Below are 17,396 nucleotides of genomic sequence, written 5' to 3' on the forward strand. Positions count from 1 at the left end.
AGATTGGGTTGCCTCCCAACAAGCGCTTCTTTAATGTCAATAGCTTGACAGTGGGCTCTCATGGAGCCTCACAGATGTTCAGAGCAGTGTTGGAATCTCCCAACACCAAACTTAGAGTTTGAATGTGGGGGTTCAACACCAAACTTAAAGTTTGGTTGTGGCCTCCCAACACCAAACTTAGAGTTTGACTATGGGGGCTCTGTTTGACTCTGTATTGAGAGAAGCTCTTCATGCTTCCTCTCCATGGTTACAGAGGGATATCCTTGAGCTTTAAACACAAGGGAGTCTTCATTCACTTGAATGATCAATTCTCCTCTGTTAACATCAATCACAGCTTTTGCTGTGGCTAGGAAGGGTCTGCCAAGGATATGGATTCATCCATAAACTTCCCAGTCTCTAAGATTATGAAATCAGCAGGGATGTAATGGTCTTCAACCTTTACCAAGACATCCTCTACAAGTCCATAAGCCTGTTTCTTTGAATTGTCTGCCATCTCCAGTGAGATTCTTGCAGCTTGTACATCAATGATCCCTAGCTTCTCTATTACAAAGAGAGGCATAAGGTTTATACTTGATCCCAGGTCACACAGAGCCTTCTCAAAGGTTATGGTGCCTATACTACAAGGTATTGAGAACTTTCCAGGGTCTTGTCTCTTCAGAGGTAATCTCTGCCTAGTCAAGTCATCCAGTTCTTTGATGAGCAATGGAGGTTCATCCTCCCAAGTCTCATTACCAAACAACCTGGCATTTAGCTTTATGATTGCTCCAAGGTACTTAGCAACTTGCTCTTCAGTAACATCTTCATCCTTTTCAAAGGAAGAATACTCATCAGAGCTCATGAATGGAAAAAGTAAATTCAATGGAATCTCTATGGTCTCAGTGTGAGCCTCAGATTCCCATGGTTCCTCTTTAGGGAACTCCATGGAGGTCAGTAGACGTCCATTGAGGTCTTTCTCAGTGGAGATCACTGCCTCTTCCTCCTCTCCAGGTTCGGCCATGTGAGACGTGTTTATGGCCTTGCATTCTCTCTTTGGATTCTCTTCTGTATTGCTTGGGAGAGTACTAGGAGGGAGTTCAGTAATTTTCTTACTCAGCTGACCCACTTGTGCCTCCAAATTTCTAATGGAGGACCTTGTTTCAGTCATGAAAGTTTGAGTGGTTTTGATTAGATCATAGACAATGGTTGCTAAGTCAGAGTGGCTTTGCTTAGAATTCTCTGTCTGTTGCTGAGAAGATGATGGAAAAGGCTTGCTATTGCTAAACCTGTTTCTTCCACCATTATTGTTGTTGAAACCTTGTTGAGATCTCTGTTGATCCTTCCATGAGAGATTTGGATGATTTCTCCAGGAAGGATTATAGGTGTTTCCATAGGGTTCTCCCATGTAATTCACCTCTTCTATTGCTGGGTTCTCAGGATCATAAGCTTCTTCTTCAGAGGAAGCTTCCTTAGTACTGCCTGTTGCTGCTTGCATTTCAGACAGACTCTGAGAAATCATATTGACTTTTTGGGTCAATATTTTATTCTGAGCCAATATGGAATTCAGAGTATCAATCTCAAGAACTCCCTTCTTCTGAGTTGTCCCATTATTCACAGGATTCCTTTCAGAAGTGTACATGAATTGGTTATTTGCAACCATTTCAATGAGTTTCTGAGCTTCTGCAGGTGTCTTCTTCAGATGAAGAGATCCTCCAACAGAGCTATCCAATGACATCTTGGATAGTTCAGACAGACCATCATAGAAAATGCCTATGATGCTCCATTCTGAAAGTATGTCAGAAGGGCACCTTCTGATCAATTGCTTGTATCTTTCCCAAGCTTCATAGAGGGATTCACCTTCCTTCTGTCTGAAGGTTTGGACTTCCACTCTAAGCTTGCTCAATTTTTGAGGTAGAAAGAACTTTGCCAAGATGGCATTGACTAGCTTTTCTCAAGAGTTCAGGCTTTCTTTAGGTTGTGAATCCAACCATGTCCTAGCTCTGTCTCTTACAGCAAAAGGAAAAAGCATAAGTCTGTAGACTTCAGGGTCAACCCCATTGGTCTTGACAGTGTCACAGATTTGCAAGAATTCAGCTAAGAACTGATGAGGATCTTCCAATGGAAGTCCATGAAACTTGCAATTCTGTTGCATTAGAGAAACTAATTGAGGCTTAAGCTCAAAGTTGTTTGCTCCAATGGCAGGGATTGAGATGCTTCTCCTATAGAAGTCGGGAGTAGGTGCAGTAAAGTCACCAAGCACCTTCCTTGCATTGTTGGCATTGTTGTTTTCGGCTGCCATGGTTTCTTCTTCTTTGAAAAGCTCTGTTAGGCCCTCTAGAGAAAATTGTGCTTTAGCTTCTCTTAGCTTTCTCTTCAAGGTCCTTTCAGGTTCAGGATCAGCTTGAACAAGTATGCCTTTATCTTTGTTCCTACTCATATGAAAGAGAAGAGAACAAGAAAGTAGGGAATCCTCTATGTCACAGTATAGAGATTCCTTGAGGTGTCAAAGGAAAAGAAGAATAGAAGGAGGAGGTAGATAGAAGAGAATTCGAACATATAAAGAAGGATAGAGTTCGAATTGCACCTTGAGGAGGAGTGTTAATCCCTTAAATAGAAGGATGTGAGAAGAGGGGAAGAATTTTCGAAAATAAATTAAAAAGATTTTGAAATAATAAAAAGAAATTTAAAAATTTGATTGAGATTTTCGAAAATTAAGATTGGGAAAGAAATTAAGTGATTTTTGAAAAAGATTTTGAAATTAGAAATCAAAAAGATATGACTGAGAGTTAATTTTGAAAAAGATGTGATTGAAAAGATATGATTGAGAAGATATGATTGAAAATCAAACTAAAAAGAAAAAGTTTTAAAATTAAAGTTGATTTACTTGACTAACAAGAAATTAGAAGATATGATTCTAGAATTAAAACTTTTGATCCTTTCTTAATAGGCAAGTAACAACTAGAAAATTTTGAAGTAAATCATTAATTTTAGCAAGGATTTTTGAAAATAGTAAAAATAAAAAAATGGAAAGAAATTGATTTTGAAGAGATATCATTGAAAAGATATGATTTGAAAAAGATTTGAACAAAATCTTCCCTCTAGTGTCCTTCTGGCGTTAAACACCCAGGATGGCATCCATTCTGGCGTTTAACGCCTAAAATGCTACCTTTGTGGGCGTTAAATGCCCAGCTAGGTACCCTGGCTGGCGTTTAAACGCCAGTTTTCCTTCTTCACTGGGCATTTTGAACACCCAGCTTTTTCTGTTTGATTCCTCTGTTGAATGTTCTGAATCTTCAATTCTCTGTATTATTGACTTGAAAAGACATAGTTTTGAGAATTTTTTTGAATTTTTCAATGATGAGAAAAAATCAAAATATAATTAATCTTAGGAAACTCAAATCAAACAAACAATGCATGCAGGACACCAAACTTAAAAATTTTCATATAAGAGACACTAACAAATTGAGAATGCATATGAGAAACAACTAAACACACAAAACAAGGGAATTTAAAGATCAGAGCAATGAAATCATCAAGAACAACTTGAAGATTAATGAAGAACATATTGCATATTTTCGAAAAATGCAAGAAGAATGCAATTGACACCAAACTTAAAAATTGACACTATACTCAAACAAGAAACATAAAATAATTTTTATTTTTATGATTTTATAAATTTTTTTTGTGATTTTTGAAACTTTTATGGAAAAGAAAATAAAGGGATTCAAAACTTTTAATAAGAATTCCAGGAATCATGCAATGTTAGTCTAAAGCTTCAGTCTAAAAAGATTAGACATGGTTGGCCAAGCTTCAGCAGGACATTACATTCAGCAGCTAAATTGATGAGAATCAATCAGCTTTTGTGATGATAAGAACATCACCTTGAAACTCTAGAATTCATTCTTAAAAATTCTGAAAAATAAAAAGAAAAAAATACCTAATCTAAGCAACAAGATGAACCGTCAGTTGTCCAAACTCGAACAATCCCCGGCAATGGCGCCAAAAACTTGGTGCACGAAATTGTGATCATCAACAATGGCGCCAAAGGACTTGGAGCTCTCAAACGTGAATCACACTTTGTCACAATTCCGCACAACTAACCAGCAAGTGCACTGGGTCGTCCAAGTAATACCTTACGTGAGTAAGGGTCGATCCCACGAAGACTGTCGGCTTGAAGCAAGCTATGGTCACCTTGTAAATCTCAGTCAGGCGAATTCAGATGGTGATGGAGAATTGATAATTAAAAGATAAATAAAACATAAACTAAAGATAGAGATACTTATGTAATTCTTTGGTTGGAATTTCAGATAAGCGTATGAAGATGCTTTGTTCCTCCTGAACCTCTGTTTTCCTATTGCCTTCTTCCAATCATTCATACTCCTTTCCATGGCAAGCTTTATGTTGGGCATCACCGTTGTCAATGGCTACTTTCCGTCCTCTCATTGAAAATGTTCTACGCACGCTGTCACCGCACGGCTAACCATCTGTCGGTTCTCGATCATGTTGGAATAGGATCCATTGATCCTTTTGCGTCTGTCACATACCCAACAATCGCGAGTTTGAAGCTCGTCACAGTCATCCCTTTCCAGATCCTACTCAGAATACCACAGACAAGGTTTAGACGTTTCGGATCTCAGGAATGGCCGCCAATAATTCTAGCCTATACCACGAAAATTCTAATCTTAGATTAGAAACCCAAGAGATACACATTCAAGCTTGTTTGCTTGCAGAACCGAAGTGGTTGTCAGTCACGCGTTCATAGGTGAGAATGGTGATGAGTGTCACATAATCATCACATTCATCATGTTCTTGGGTGCGAATGAATATCTTGGAGAAGAAATAGACTTGAGTTGAATAGAAAAATAATAGTACTTGTATTAATTCATGAAGAACAGCAGAGCTCCACACCTTAATCTATGGTGTGTAGAAACTCCACCGTTGAAAATACATAAGAACAAGGTCTAGGCATGGCCGAATGGCCAGCCTCCCAAAGTATAGGGACTAAACGTCCAAAGATTCTCCTAATACAATAGCAAAAGGTCCTATTTATAGAAAACTAGTAGCCTAGGGTTACAGAAATGAGTAATTAATGCAGAAATCTTCTTCTGGGGACTTTTCTTGGAGTTAAACACCAGCTTTTGTGCCAGTTTGGGTGTTTAACTCCAGCTTTTGTGCCAGTTTTGGAGTTAAACGCCAGAATTCTTGAGCTGACTTGGAACGAATGTTTGGGCCATCAAATCTTGGGCAAAGTATAGACTATTATATATTTCTAGAAAGCCCAGGATGTGTACTTTCCAACACAATTGAGAGCGCGCCAATTGGGCTTCTTTAGCTCCAGAAAATCCACTTTGAGTGCAGAGAGGTCAGAATCCAACAGCATCTGCAGTCCTTTTTCAGCCTCTGAATCAGATTTTTGCTCAGGTCCCTCAATTTCAGCCATAAAATACCTGAAATCACAGAAAAACACACAAACTCATAGTAAAGTCCAGAAATGTGATTTTTATTTAAAAACTAATAAAAATATAATAAAAACTAACTAAAATATACTAAAAACATACTAAAAACAATGCCAAAAAGCGTATAAATTATCCGCTCATCAATGAGCTTCAAACTCGCGAGCGTTGGGCGTAGTGACAGACGCAAAAGGATCAATGGATCCTATTCCAACATGATCAAGAACCAACAGCTGATTAGCTGTGTGGTGACAGCACATTTGGACCATTTTCACTGAGAGGACGGGAGGTAGCCATTGACAACGGTGATACCCAACATAAAGCTTGCCATGGAAAGGAGTATGAATGATTGGATGAAGGCAATAGGAAAGCAGAGGTTCAGAAGGAACAAAGCATCTTCATACGCTTATCTGAAATTCTCACCAATGAATTACATAAGTATCTCTATCTTATTTTATGTTTTATTCATATTTTAATTATCTTAAACTTCATAATCATTTGAATCCGCCTGACTGAGATTTACAAGATAACCATAGCTTACTTCAAGCCGACAATCTTTGTGGGATCGACCCTTACTCACGTAAGGTTTATTACTTAGATGACCCAGTGCACTTGCTGGTTAGTTGTGCGAAGTTGTGACAAAGAGTTGAGATTACATTCGTGCGTACCAAGTTGTTGGCGTCATTTTAGAGATCACAATTTCGTGCACCAAACACCCATCTGATTAATCTTGGTTTAGAATCCTGTTTGGTTAGAAGGTACTTCAAAGCAGCATGGTCAGTATAAACAATAACCTTAGAACCAAGTAAATAGGACCTAAACTTATCAACAACATACACAACAGCTTATAATTCCTAGTTGTGTAATTCTTTTGAGCATCATTTAACACACGACTGGCATAGTAAATGACATGTACAAGCTTACCATGCCTTTGTCCTAAAACAGATCCTATAGCAAAGTCACTAGCATCACACATTAATTCAAATGGTAAATCCCAGTCAGGGGGAGCTATAATGGGAGCAGAGGTAAGGTTTTCTTTCAGAGTTTCAAAAGCATGCAGACAATCAGAATCAAAGACAAAAGGAACATCAGCAACCAACAAGTTGCTTAAGGGTTTAGCAATTTTAGAAAAATCCTTTATAAATCTTCTATAAAATCCTGCATGATCCAAGAAACTCCTGACTACCTTAACATTAGTTGGTGGTGGTAATTTTACAATTACCTCCACCTTTGCTCTATCAACATCAATTCCCTTACTTGAAATCTGGTGTCCAAGAATAATACCTTCTGTAACCATAAAATGACATTTTTCCTAATTTAAAACAAGGTTTGATTCTTGACACCGTTTCAAGACAGAGATAAATGCTTAAGGCAGGATTCAAAAGAATTACCAAAAATAGAAAAGTTATCCATAAATACCTCAATAAACTTTTCAACCATATCAGAAAAGATGGAAAGCATACACCTCTGAAAAGTTGCTGGAGCATTGCAAAGTCCAAATGGCATTCTTCTGTAGGCAAATACTCCAAAGGGGCATGTGAATGCTGTCTTCTCTTGATCTTGAGGGTCCACTGCAATTTGGTTATATCCAGAATATCCATCTAGAAAATAGTAAAATGCATGACTAGCTAACCTCTCAAGCATCTGATCAATGAAAGGCAGGGGAAAGTGATCCTTCTTGGTAGCAGTGTTGAGCCTCCTGTAGTCTATACACATTCTCCATCTTGTGACTGTTCTTGTAGGAATAAGCTCATTCTCTTCATTCTTGATCACTGTCATCCCTCCTTTCTTGGGAATTACCTGCACAGGACTTACCCAAGGACTGTCAGAAATAGGGTAAATAATACATGCTTCCCATAGTTTCCTTACCTCTTTTTGGACCACTTCTTTCATAGTTAGATTGAGTCTCCTTTGTGGTTGCACAACTGGTTTAGCATCATCTTCAAGGAGGATCTTGTGCATACACTTGGTTGGACTAATCCCCTTCAAGTCACTGATGGTCCACCCAAGAGCTATTTTATGGCTCCTGAGCATTGAAACAAGCGCCTCTTCCTTTTCAGGCTTCAGGGAAGAGCTAATAATTACTGGATAGGAATTATTTTCACTCAAGAACACATATTTCAGAGAAGGAGGTAAATCTTTGAGCTCAAGCTTGGGGACTTCCTCCTCTGCTTTAGGCGTGTGAACTAGTACCTTCTGGGGTGGTGAATCATCAACTTCAACTAATTCATATTCAGAGATAGGATCCAGAATGTCATCAAGTACCTCAGCTTCCAGTACTTCTTGAACAAGTGGTTCAATAATATCAATTCTCATATGCCCTTCAGAATCATTAGGATGCTTGAGAGCTTCAAAAACATTAAGGACCACCTGTTCTTCATTGACCCTCAGGGTTAATTCACCCTTTTTCACATCAATCAGAGCTCTACCTGTAGCTAAAAAAGGTCTACCAAGAATAATAGAGGATTTTACATCCTCTTCCATGTCTAATATAACAAAATCAGCAGGAAAAATAAAGGGTCCTACTTTCACAAGTAAATCCTCAACAATACACACAGGTAATTTAATAGAAAGATCAGCAAGTTGAAGAGAGATACAAGTGGGTTTTACCTCCTCAATTTGAAGCTTTTTCATCAATGAAAGTGGCATGAGATTGATGCTAGCTGATAAACCACTATTTTATGATTTATATTATGCTCAATTGAGTGGTTTTTATCAACTCTTTACCCACTTATTCATACTATTTGCATGGTTTTACTTTCTCCTTCCGGATTTTGTGCTATGATTGAAAACATGCTTCTTTGGGCTTTAAATTTGCTATATTTAATCCTCTCTTATTACCATTCGATGCCGTGATATGTGTGTTAAGTGATTTCAGAGATTACAGGGCAGGAATGGCTCAGAGGATGGAAAGGAAGCATGCAAAAGTGGAAGGAATACAAGAAGCTGAAGGAACTGCAAAGCTGTCAGCCTGACCTCTTCGCACTCAAACGATCATAACTTGAGTTACAGAGATTCAAATGATGCGGTTTTAGCTGCGTTAAAAAGCTAACCTCCGGGGTTTCAAAATGATATATAATTTGCCATATTTTCCCTGAGGATAAGTGACGCGAACACGTGCATCACGCAGACGCGTCGCATTTGCGAAAATCAGCGTGTTTGAATTCGCAACCAGCGAATTCTGGGCTGTTTCTGGCCTAGTTCTCGGCCCAGAAAACACAGATTAGAGGCTATAAAGTGGGAAAATGCATCCATTCAACATACACACACAATTATTAGGATTTAGATGTAGTTTTAGAGAGAGAGAGAGAGAGAGAGGCTCTATCCTCTCTCTTAGGAATTAGGATTTCTCTTAGATTTTAGGATTAAGATTCCTTTTATTTTATGGTTATTACTTCAATGCCAGGTTCAATGTTCCTTAATTTATGTTTCTCTTCTACTTTTAGATACTCTAATGCTTTTACTTGTATTTGACTTATGTTGCCAAATTGGCTTATGAATTTTCCATGTTAGATTTGAATATTCTATTTAATACAATTCGAGGTATTTCAGACTTATGATTGTTTTCTTTAATGTTATTGATGCTTTTAATTAATTCAAATTATTTTCATTCAAGTAGATTTTTTTCCTCTTTTGGCTTTGGTTAAGTAATTGGTAACACTTGAGTTGTCAAACTCAGCAATTGATTGGAAATTAGGATTGCTGATTGATTTGGATCCCTCTAAAGCTAGTCTTTCCATAGGAGTTAACTAGGACTGAGGAATCAAGTTTATTAGTCCACTTGACTTACCTTTATTAAGTAAGGGTTAACTAAGTGGGACAAAAATCCAATTCTCATCACACCTGATAAGGATAACTAGGATAGGATTCTCAGTTCTTACACATTGCCAAGAGTTTTCTTTATAATTATTAATTTATTTTTCTTGCCATTTAAATTACTTGTTCTTTATTTCAGAAACCCAAAATTCTACCTTTTCCATAACCAATAATAAATCATACTTCCCTGCGATTCCTTGAGAAGACGACTGATGAGCGGATAATTTATACGCTTTTTGGCATTATTTTTAGTATGTTTTTAGTAGAATCTAGTTACTTTTAGGGATGTTTTCATTATTTTTTATGTTCAATTCACATTTCTGAACTTTACTATGAGTTTGTGTGTTTTTCTATGATTTCAGGTATTTTCTGGCTGAAATTGAGGGACTTGAGCAAAAATCAGATTTAGAGGTTGAAGAAGGACTGCTGATGCTGTTGGATTCTGACCTCCCTGCACTCAAAATGGATTTTCTGGAGCTACAGAACTCAAAATGGCGCGCTTCCAATTGCATTGGAAAGTAGACATCCAGGGCTTTCCAGCATTATATAATAGTCCATACTTTGCCCAAGTTTAGACGATGCAAACTGGCGTTCAACACCAGCTCTCTGCCCAATTCTGGTGTCCAGCGCCAGAAACAAGTTGCAAAGTGGAGTTCAACGCCCAAACTGGCACAAAAGCTGGCGTTCAACTCCAAGAATGACCTCTCCACGTGTAGACTTCAAGCTCAACCCAAGCACACACCAAGTGGGCCCCGGAAGTGGATTTATGCATCAATTACTTACTTCTGTAAACCCTAGTGACTAGTTTATTATAAATAGAACTTTTTATCATTGTATTCGTAGTCTTGGTTACTCCGGTTCCCCTCTGGGGCCGAGACCAATGAACTCCATTATCGCTTATGTATTTTCAACGGTAGAGTTTCTGCACTCCATAGATTAAGGTGTGGAGCTCTGCTGTTCCTCAAGGATTAATGCAAAGTACTACTGTTTTCTATTCAATTCAACTTATTCAGTTTCTAAGATATTCATTCGCACTTCAACCTGAATGTGATGAACGTGACAATCATCATCATTCCCTATGAACGCGTGCCTGACAACCACTTCCGTTCTACATTAGATTGAATGAGTATCTCTTAGATCTCTTAATCAGAATCTTCGTGGTATAAGCTAGATTGATGGCGGCATTCATGAGAGTCCGGAAAGTCTAAACCTTTTCCGTGGTATTCCGAGTAGGACTCTGGGATTGAATGACTGTGACAAACTCCAAACTCGCGAGTGATGGGCGTAGTGACAGACGCAAAAGAATAGTAAATTCTATTCCAGTATGATCGAGAACCTCCAAGATGATTAGCCATGCAGTGACAGCGCATCGGACCATTTTCACAGAGAGGAATAGGATGCAACCAACGACAAGGGTGATACCTCCAGACGATTAGCCGTGCTGTGACAGAGCATTTGGACCATTTTCCCGAGAGGATTGAAAGTAGCCATTGGCACCGGTGACATCCTTACACAAAGCCAGCCATAGAAAGGAGTAAGACTGATTGGATGAAGACAGCAGGAAAGCAGAGGTTCATAGGAATGAATGCATCTCCATACGCTTATCTGAAATTCTCACCAATGATTTACATAAGTATTTCTATCCTTATTTTAGTATTAATTTCGAAAACTCCATAACTATTTTATATCCGCCTGACTGAGATTTACAAGGTGACCATAGCTTGCTTCATACCAACAATCTCCGTGGGATCGACCCTTACTCACGTAAGGTTTATTACTTGGACGACCCAGTGCACTTGCTGGTTAGTTATGCGAAGTTGTGAAGATATGTTTAGACCATGGTTCTGTGCATCCATTTTTGGTGCCATCGCCAGGGAGTCAATTTCGAACAATAATGCACAACCTGAGTAACAATTTCGCATTACCAAGTTTTTGGCGCCGTTGCCGGGGATTGTTCGAGTTTTGACAACTGACGGTTTATCTTGTTGCTCAGATTGGGTAACTTTCTTTTCGTTTTCTTTTCAAAAAGTTTTCAAAAATTTTTCAAAAAATCTTTCAAAAATTTCTCCTTTGTTTTCGAAAAAATTTTAAAATAAAAATGTTTTCAAAAATATATTTCTCTCTTCAGAATTTTTAAGAATGAATTCTAGTGTTTCATGAAGCATGTTGAAGCCTGGCTGGCTGTAAAACCATGTCTAAATTCTTTTGGACTGAGGTTTCACTTATACTCAAGAGAAGAGCTTCTTTGTCTTTCTTAGCAAATTAGCTTATGCATGTAATAGCATACTAAAGCTTGGCTGGCTATTAAGTCACGCCTGACCCTTTGATTGGAGCTTTAGACTAAAGAGCATAAGATTCCTGGAATTCATATTAAAAATTTTGGAATCCTTATTTTTCTTTTTCAAAATGATTTTCGAAAAAAATTAAAAGAAAATACAAAAAAATCATAAAATCATAAAAATCAAAAATATTTTTTGTGTTTCTTGTTTGAGTCTTGAGTCATGTTATAAGTTTGGAGTCAATTGCATATTCATCTTGCATTTTTTTCGAAAATTTTCATGCATTCATAGTGTTCTTCATGATCTTCAAGTTGTTCTTGGTAAGTCCTCTTGTTTGATCTTTGCATTTGCATGGTTTGTGTCTTTTCTTGTTTTTCATATGCATTCTTGAATTCTTAGTGTCTAAGCATTAAAGAATTCTAAGTTTGGTGTCTTGCATGTTTTCTTTGCATTAAAAATTTTTCAAAAATATGTTCTTGATGTTCATCATGATCTTCATAGTGTTCTTGGTGTTCATTCTAACATTCATAGCATTCTTGCATGCATTCATTGTTTTGATCCATAACTTTCATGCATTGCATCATTTTTCTTGTTTTTCTCTCTCATCATAAAAATTCAAAAATAAAAAAAAAATATCTTTCCCTTTTTCTCTCTTAAAATTTCGAAAATTAGATTTGACTTTTTCAAAAATTTTTAAAATCTAGTTGTTTTTATGAGTCAAATCAAATTTTCAATTTAAAAAAATCTTATCTTTTTCAAAATCTTTTTCAAAAATCAAATCTTTTTTTCAATTTTTTTAGTTATTTTCGAAAATAACATCATCAATTAATGTTTTGATTCAAAAATTTCAAGTTTGTTACTTACTTGTTAAGAAAGATTCAAACTTTAAGTTCTAGAATCATATCTTGTAATTTCTTGTGAATCAAGTCATTAATTGAGATTTTAAAAATCAAATCTTTTTCAAAAACTAATTTCTATCATATCTTTTCAAAAATATCTTCTTATCTTACCTTTTTCAAAAAAGTGATTGCAAAATATTTTTTCTAACCTCCTAACTTCTTATCTTTTCAAAATTTGTTTCAACTAACTAACTAACTTTTTGTTTGTTTCTTACCTTTTTCAAAACTACCTAACTAACTCTCTCTCTAATTTTCGAAAAAATCTTCCCTCTTTTTCAAAATTTTTTTTTAATTAGACTAATTATTTTATTTTTTATTTGAATTTTCGAAAAACTACTAACCTTTTTCAAAAACTATTTTCGAAAATCACTAACTCTTTTTCAAAAATTATTTTCGAAAATTCTCTCCTCCTCTCATCCCCTTCTATTTATTTATTCATCTACTAACACTTCTCTTCATCTCACATCTCTGCTCCTATCATCACCTTTGTGTTTGGATTCTTCATTCTTCTTCACCCCTATTCCTTTTCTTCTTCTACTAACAATAAGGAACCTCTTTACTGTGACATAGAGGATTCCTCTTCTTTTCTTTTTCTCTTCTCTTTCTTATGAGCAGGGACAAAGAAAAAGGCATTCTTGTTGAAGCTAATCCAGAACCTGAAAGGACTCTGAAGAGAAAACTAAGAGAAGCTAAATTACAACAATCCAGAGACAACCTTATTGAAAATTTCGAACAAGTAAAGGAGATGGCAGCCGAACCCAACAACAATAATGCAAGGAGAATGCTTGGTGACTTTACTGCACCTAATTCCAATTTACATAGAAGAAGCATCTCCATTCCTACCATTGGAGCAAACAATTTTGAGTTGAAACCTCAGCTAGTTTCTCTGATGCAGCAGAACTGCAAGTTTTATGGACTTCCATTTGAAGATCCTTTTCAGTTCTTAACTGAATTCTTGCAGATCTGTGATACTGTTAAGACTAATGGAGTAGATCCTGAAGTCTACAGGCTCATGCTTTTCCCTTTTGCTGTAAGAAACAGAGCTAGAATATGGTTGGACTCTCAACCCAAAGACAGCCTGAACTCTTGGGATAAGCTGGTCATGACTTTCTTAGCCAAGTTCTTTCCTCCTCAAAAAGCTGAGCAAGCTTAGAGCTGATGTTCAAACCTTCAGACAGAAAGAAGGTGAATCCCTCTATGAAGCTTGGGAAAGATACAAGCAGCTGACCAAAAAGTGTCCTTCCGACATGCTTTCAGAATGGACCATCCTGGATATATTCTATGATGGTTTATCTGAGCTATCAAAGATGTCATTGGATACTTCTGCAGGTGGATCCATTCACCTAAATAAAACGCCTGCAGAAGCTCAAGAACTCATTGATATGGTTGCTAATAACCAGTTTATGTACACTTCTGAGAGAAATCCTGTGAGTAATGGGACGCCTATGAAGAAGGGAGTTCTTGAAATTGATACTCTGAATGCCATGTTGGCTCAGAATAAAATATTGACTCAGCAAGTCAATATGATTTCTCAGAGTCTGAATGGAATGCAAGCTGCATCCAACAGTACTCAAGAGGCATCTTCTGAGGAAGAAGCTTATGATCCTGAGAACTCTGCAATAGCAGAGTTAAAATACATGGGTGAACCATATGGAAACACCTACAATCCATCATGGAGAAATCACCCAAATCTCTCATGGAAGGATCAAAAGCCTCAATAAGGCTTTAATAATGGTGGAAGAAACAGGTTTAGCAATAGTAAGCCTTTTCCATCATCCACTCAGCAACAGACAGAGAATTCTGAGCAGAATCCATCTAACTTAGCAAATTTAGTCTCTTATCTATCTAAGGCCTCTGTGAGTTTCATGAATGAAATAAGATCTTCCATTAGAAATTTGGAAGCACAAGTGGGCCAGCTGAGTAAAAGGATCACTGAAATCCCTCCTAGTACTCTCCCAAGCAATACAGAAGAGAATCCAAAAGGAGAGTGCAAGGCCATTGAATTAATTACCATGGCCGAACCCTCAAGAGAGGAGAAGGACGTGAATCCCAAGGAGGAAGACCTCCTAGGACGTCCAGTGATCAATAAGGAGCTTCCCTCTGAGGAACCTAAGGAATCTGAGACTCATCTAGAGACCATAGAGATTCTATTAAACCTCCTTATGCCATTCATGAGCTCTGATGAGTATTCCTCTTCTGAAGAAAATGAGGATGTTACTGAAGAGCAACCTGCCAAGTTCCTTGGTGCAATCATGAAGCTAAATGCCAAATTATTTGGTATTGAGACTTGGGAAGATGAACCTCCCTTGTTCACCAATGAACTAAGTGATATGGATCAACTGACATTGCCTCAGAAGAAACAGGATCCTGGAAAGTTCATAATACCTTGTACCATAGGCACCATGATCTTTAAGGCTCTGTGTGACCTTGGTTCAGGAATAAACCTCATGCCCCTCTCTGTAATAGAGAAACTGGGAATCTATGGGGTGCAAGCTGCTAAAATCTCATTAGAGATGGCAGACAATTCAAGAAAACAGGCTTATGGACAAGTAGAGGACGTGTTAGTGAAGGTTGAAGGCCTTTACATCCCTACTGATTTCATAGTCTTGGATACTGGAAAGGAAGAAGATGAATCCATCATCCTAGGAAGACCTTTCCTAGCCACAGCAAGAGCTGTGATTGATGTGGACAGAGGAGAATTGATCCTTCAATTAAATGAGGACAACCTTGTGTTTACAACTCAAGGATCTCTCTCTGCATCCATGGAGAGGAAGCATAAAAAGCTTCTCTCAAAGCAGAGTCAAACAAAGCCCCCACAGTCAAACTCTAAGTTTGGTGTTGGGAGGCCACAACCAAACTCTAAGTTTGGTGTTGAACTCCCATACCCAAACTCTAAGTTTGGTGTTGGGAAGTCTCAACAAAGCTCTGAACATCTGTGAGGCTCCATGAGAGCCCACTGTCAAGCTATTAACATTAAAGAAGCGCTTGTTGGGAGGCAACCCAATGTTTATTTATCTAATTTTGTTTTTATTTTTCATGTTTTCTTAGGTTCATGATCATGTGGAGTCACAAAATAAACAAAAAATTTAGAAACATAATCAAAAACAGCGGAAGAAAAATCACACCTTGGAGGAAGCACCTGTCTGGCGTTCAACGCCAGAACAGAGCATGGTTCTGGCGCTGAACGCCCAAAATGGGCAGTATCTGGGCACTAAACGCCCAAAATGGGCAGCATCTGGGCGTTGAACGCCAGAATTGCACCCTGGAGAAGAGCTGGCACTGAACGCCCAGAACAAGTATGGTTCTGGCGTTCAACGCCAGAAATGGGCAACAAATGGGCGTTGAACGCCCAAAATGGGCACCAACTTGGCGCTGAACGCCCAGAGTTGTGTGCAAGGGCATTTTACATGTCTAATTTGGTGCAAGGTTGTAATTTCTTGAACACCTCAGGATCTGTGGACCCCACAGGATTATCTCAGGATCGGTAAATAAAAAGGATCCCCACCCACCTCACCCTCTTTCTCTCCATTCATGGTCATCCCTTCTGTTTTCCATTCACCACTCACATCCATACACACATCCCTCTATCTCCTCCATATCTTCTTCTTCTTCATCTATTCTTTCTTCTCTTGCTCGAGGGCGAGCAATATTCTAAGTTTGGTGTGGTAAAAGCATAAGCTTTTTATTTTTCTATTACCATTAATGGCACCTAAGGCCAGAGAAACCTCAAGAAAGAGGAAAGGAAAGACAAATGCTTCCACCTCTGAGCCATGGGAGATGGAAAGATTCATCTCACAAGCCCATCACTAAGAAAAGGATAGAGCAAACAAGAGAGCACATTCATGAATCTCAACAGGCACATGAAGAAGCTCATCATCAAGAAATCCCTGAGATACATCAAGGGATGCACTTGCCTCCATAGAATTTTTGGGAGCAAATCAACACCTCCCTAGGAGAATTAAGTTCCAACATGGGACAATTAAGGGTGGAACATCAAAAACACTCCATCATCCTTCATGAAATTAGAGAAGATCAAAAAGCAATGAGGGAGGAGCAACAAAGACAAGGAAGAGACATAGAAGAGCTCAAGGACATCATTGGTTCCTCAAGAAAGAAACGCACCCATCACTAAGGTGGACTCATTCCTTGTTCTTACTTTCTCTGTTTTTCGTTTTCTATGTTAAGTGCTTATCCATGTTTGTGTCTTCATTACATGATCATTAGTAGTTAGTAACTATGTCTTATAGTTATGAATGTCCTATGAATCCATCACCTCTCCTAAATGAAAAATGTTTTAATTCAAAAGAACAAGAAGTACATGAGTTTCGAATTTATCCTTGAACTTAGTTTAATTATATTGATGTGGTGACAATGCTTCTTGTTTTCTGAATGAATGCCTGAACAGTGCATATGTCTTTTGAAGTTGTTGTTTAAGAATGTTAAATATGTTGGCTCTTGAAAGAATGATGCTAAGGAGACATGTTATTTGATAATCTGAAAAATCATAAAAATGATTCTTGAAGCAAGAAAAAGCAGCAAAAAACAAACTTTGCAGAAAAAAAAATAGGCGAAAAAAAATAAATAATAAAAAGAAAAAGCAAGCAGAAAAAGCCAAAAGCTCTTAAAATCAAGAGGCAAGAGCAAAAAGCCAATAACCCTTAAAACCAAAAGGCAAGGGTAAATAAAAAGGATCCCAAGCCTTTGAGCATCAGTGGATAGGAGGGCCTAAAGGAATAAAATCCTGGCCTAAGCGGCTAAACCAAGCTGTCCCTAACCATGTGCTTGTGGCGTGTAGGTGTCAAGTGAAAACTTGAGACTGAGCGGCTAAAGTCAAGGTCCAAAGCAAAAAAAAAAGAGTGTGCTTAAGAACCCTGGATACCTCTAATTGGGGACTTTAGCAAAGCTGAGTCACAATCTGAAAAGGTTCACCCAATTATGTGTCTGTGGCATTTATGTATCCGGTGGTAATACTG

The 17,396-nt window shown here is 37.8% G+C and overlaps 2 non-coding genes across 2 annotated transcripts; one reads left to right on the plus strand and one right to left on the minus strand.

Moving 5' to 3' along the window:
- Nucleotides 1-1,769: 1,769 nt before the first annotated feature.
- Nucleotides 1,770-1,873, plus strand: LOC112787885 (small nucleolar RNA R71). The gene has a single exon (XR_003195271.1). It is a non-coding gene; the product is annotated as a small nucleolar RNA R71 (small nucleolar RNA).
- Nucleotides 1,874-13,568: 11,695 nt separating this feature from the next.
- Nucleotides 13,569-13,676, minus strand: LOC112787878 (small nucleolar RNA R71). Its single transcript, XR_003195265.1, has one exon. It is a non-coding gene; the product is annotated as a small nucleolar RNA R71 (small nucleolar RNA).
- Between the last annotated feature and the right edge of the window lie 3,720 nt (nt 13,677-17,396).

This window comes from Arachis hypogaea, chromosome 20 (assembly GCF_003086295.3).
Source record: "Arachis hypogaea cultivar Tifrunner chromosome 20, arahy.Tifrunner.gnm2.J5K5, whole genome shotgun sequence".
Lineage (NCBI taxonomy): Eukaryota > Viridiplantae > Streptophyta > Magnoliopsida > Fabales > Fabaceae > Arachis > Arachis hypogaea.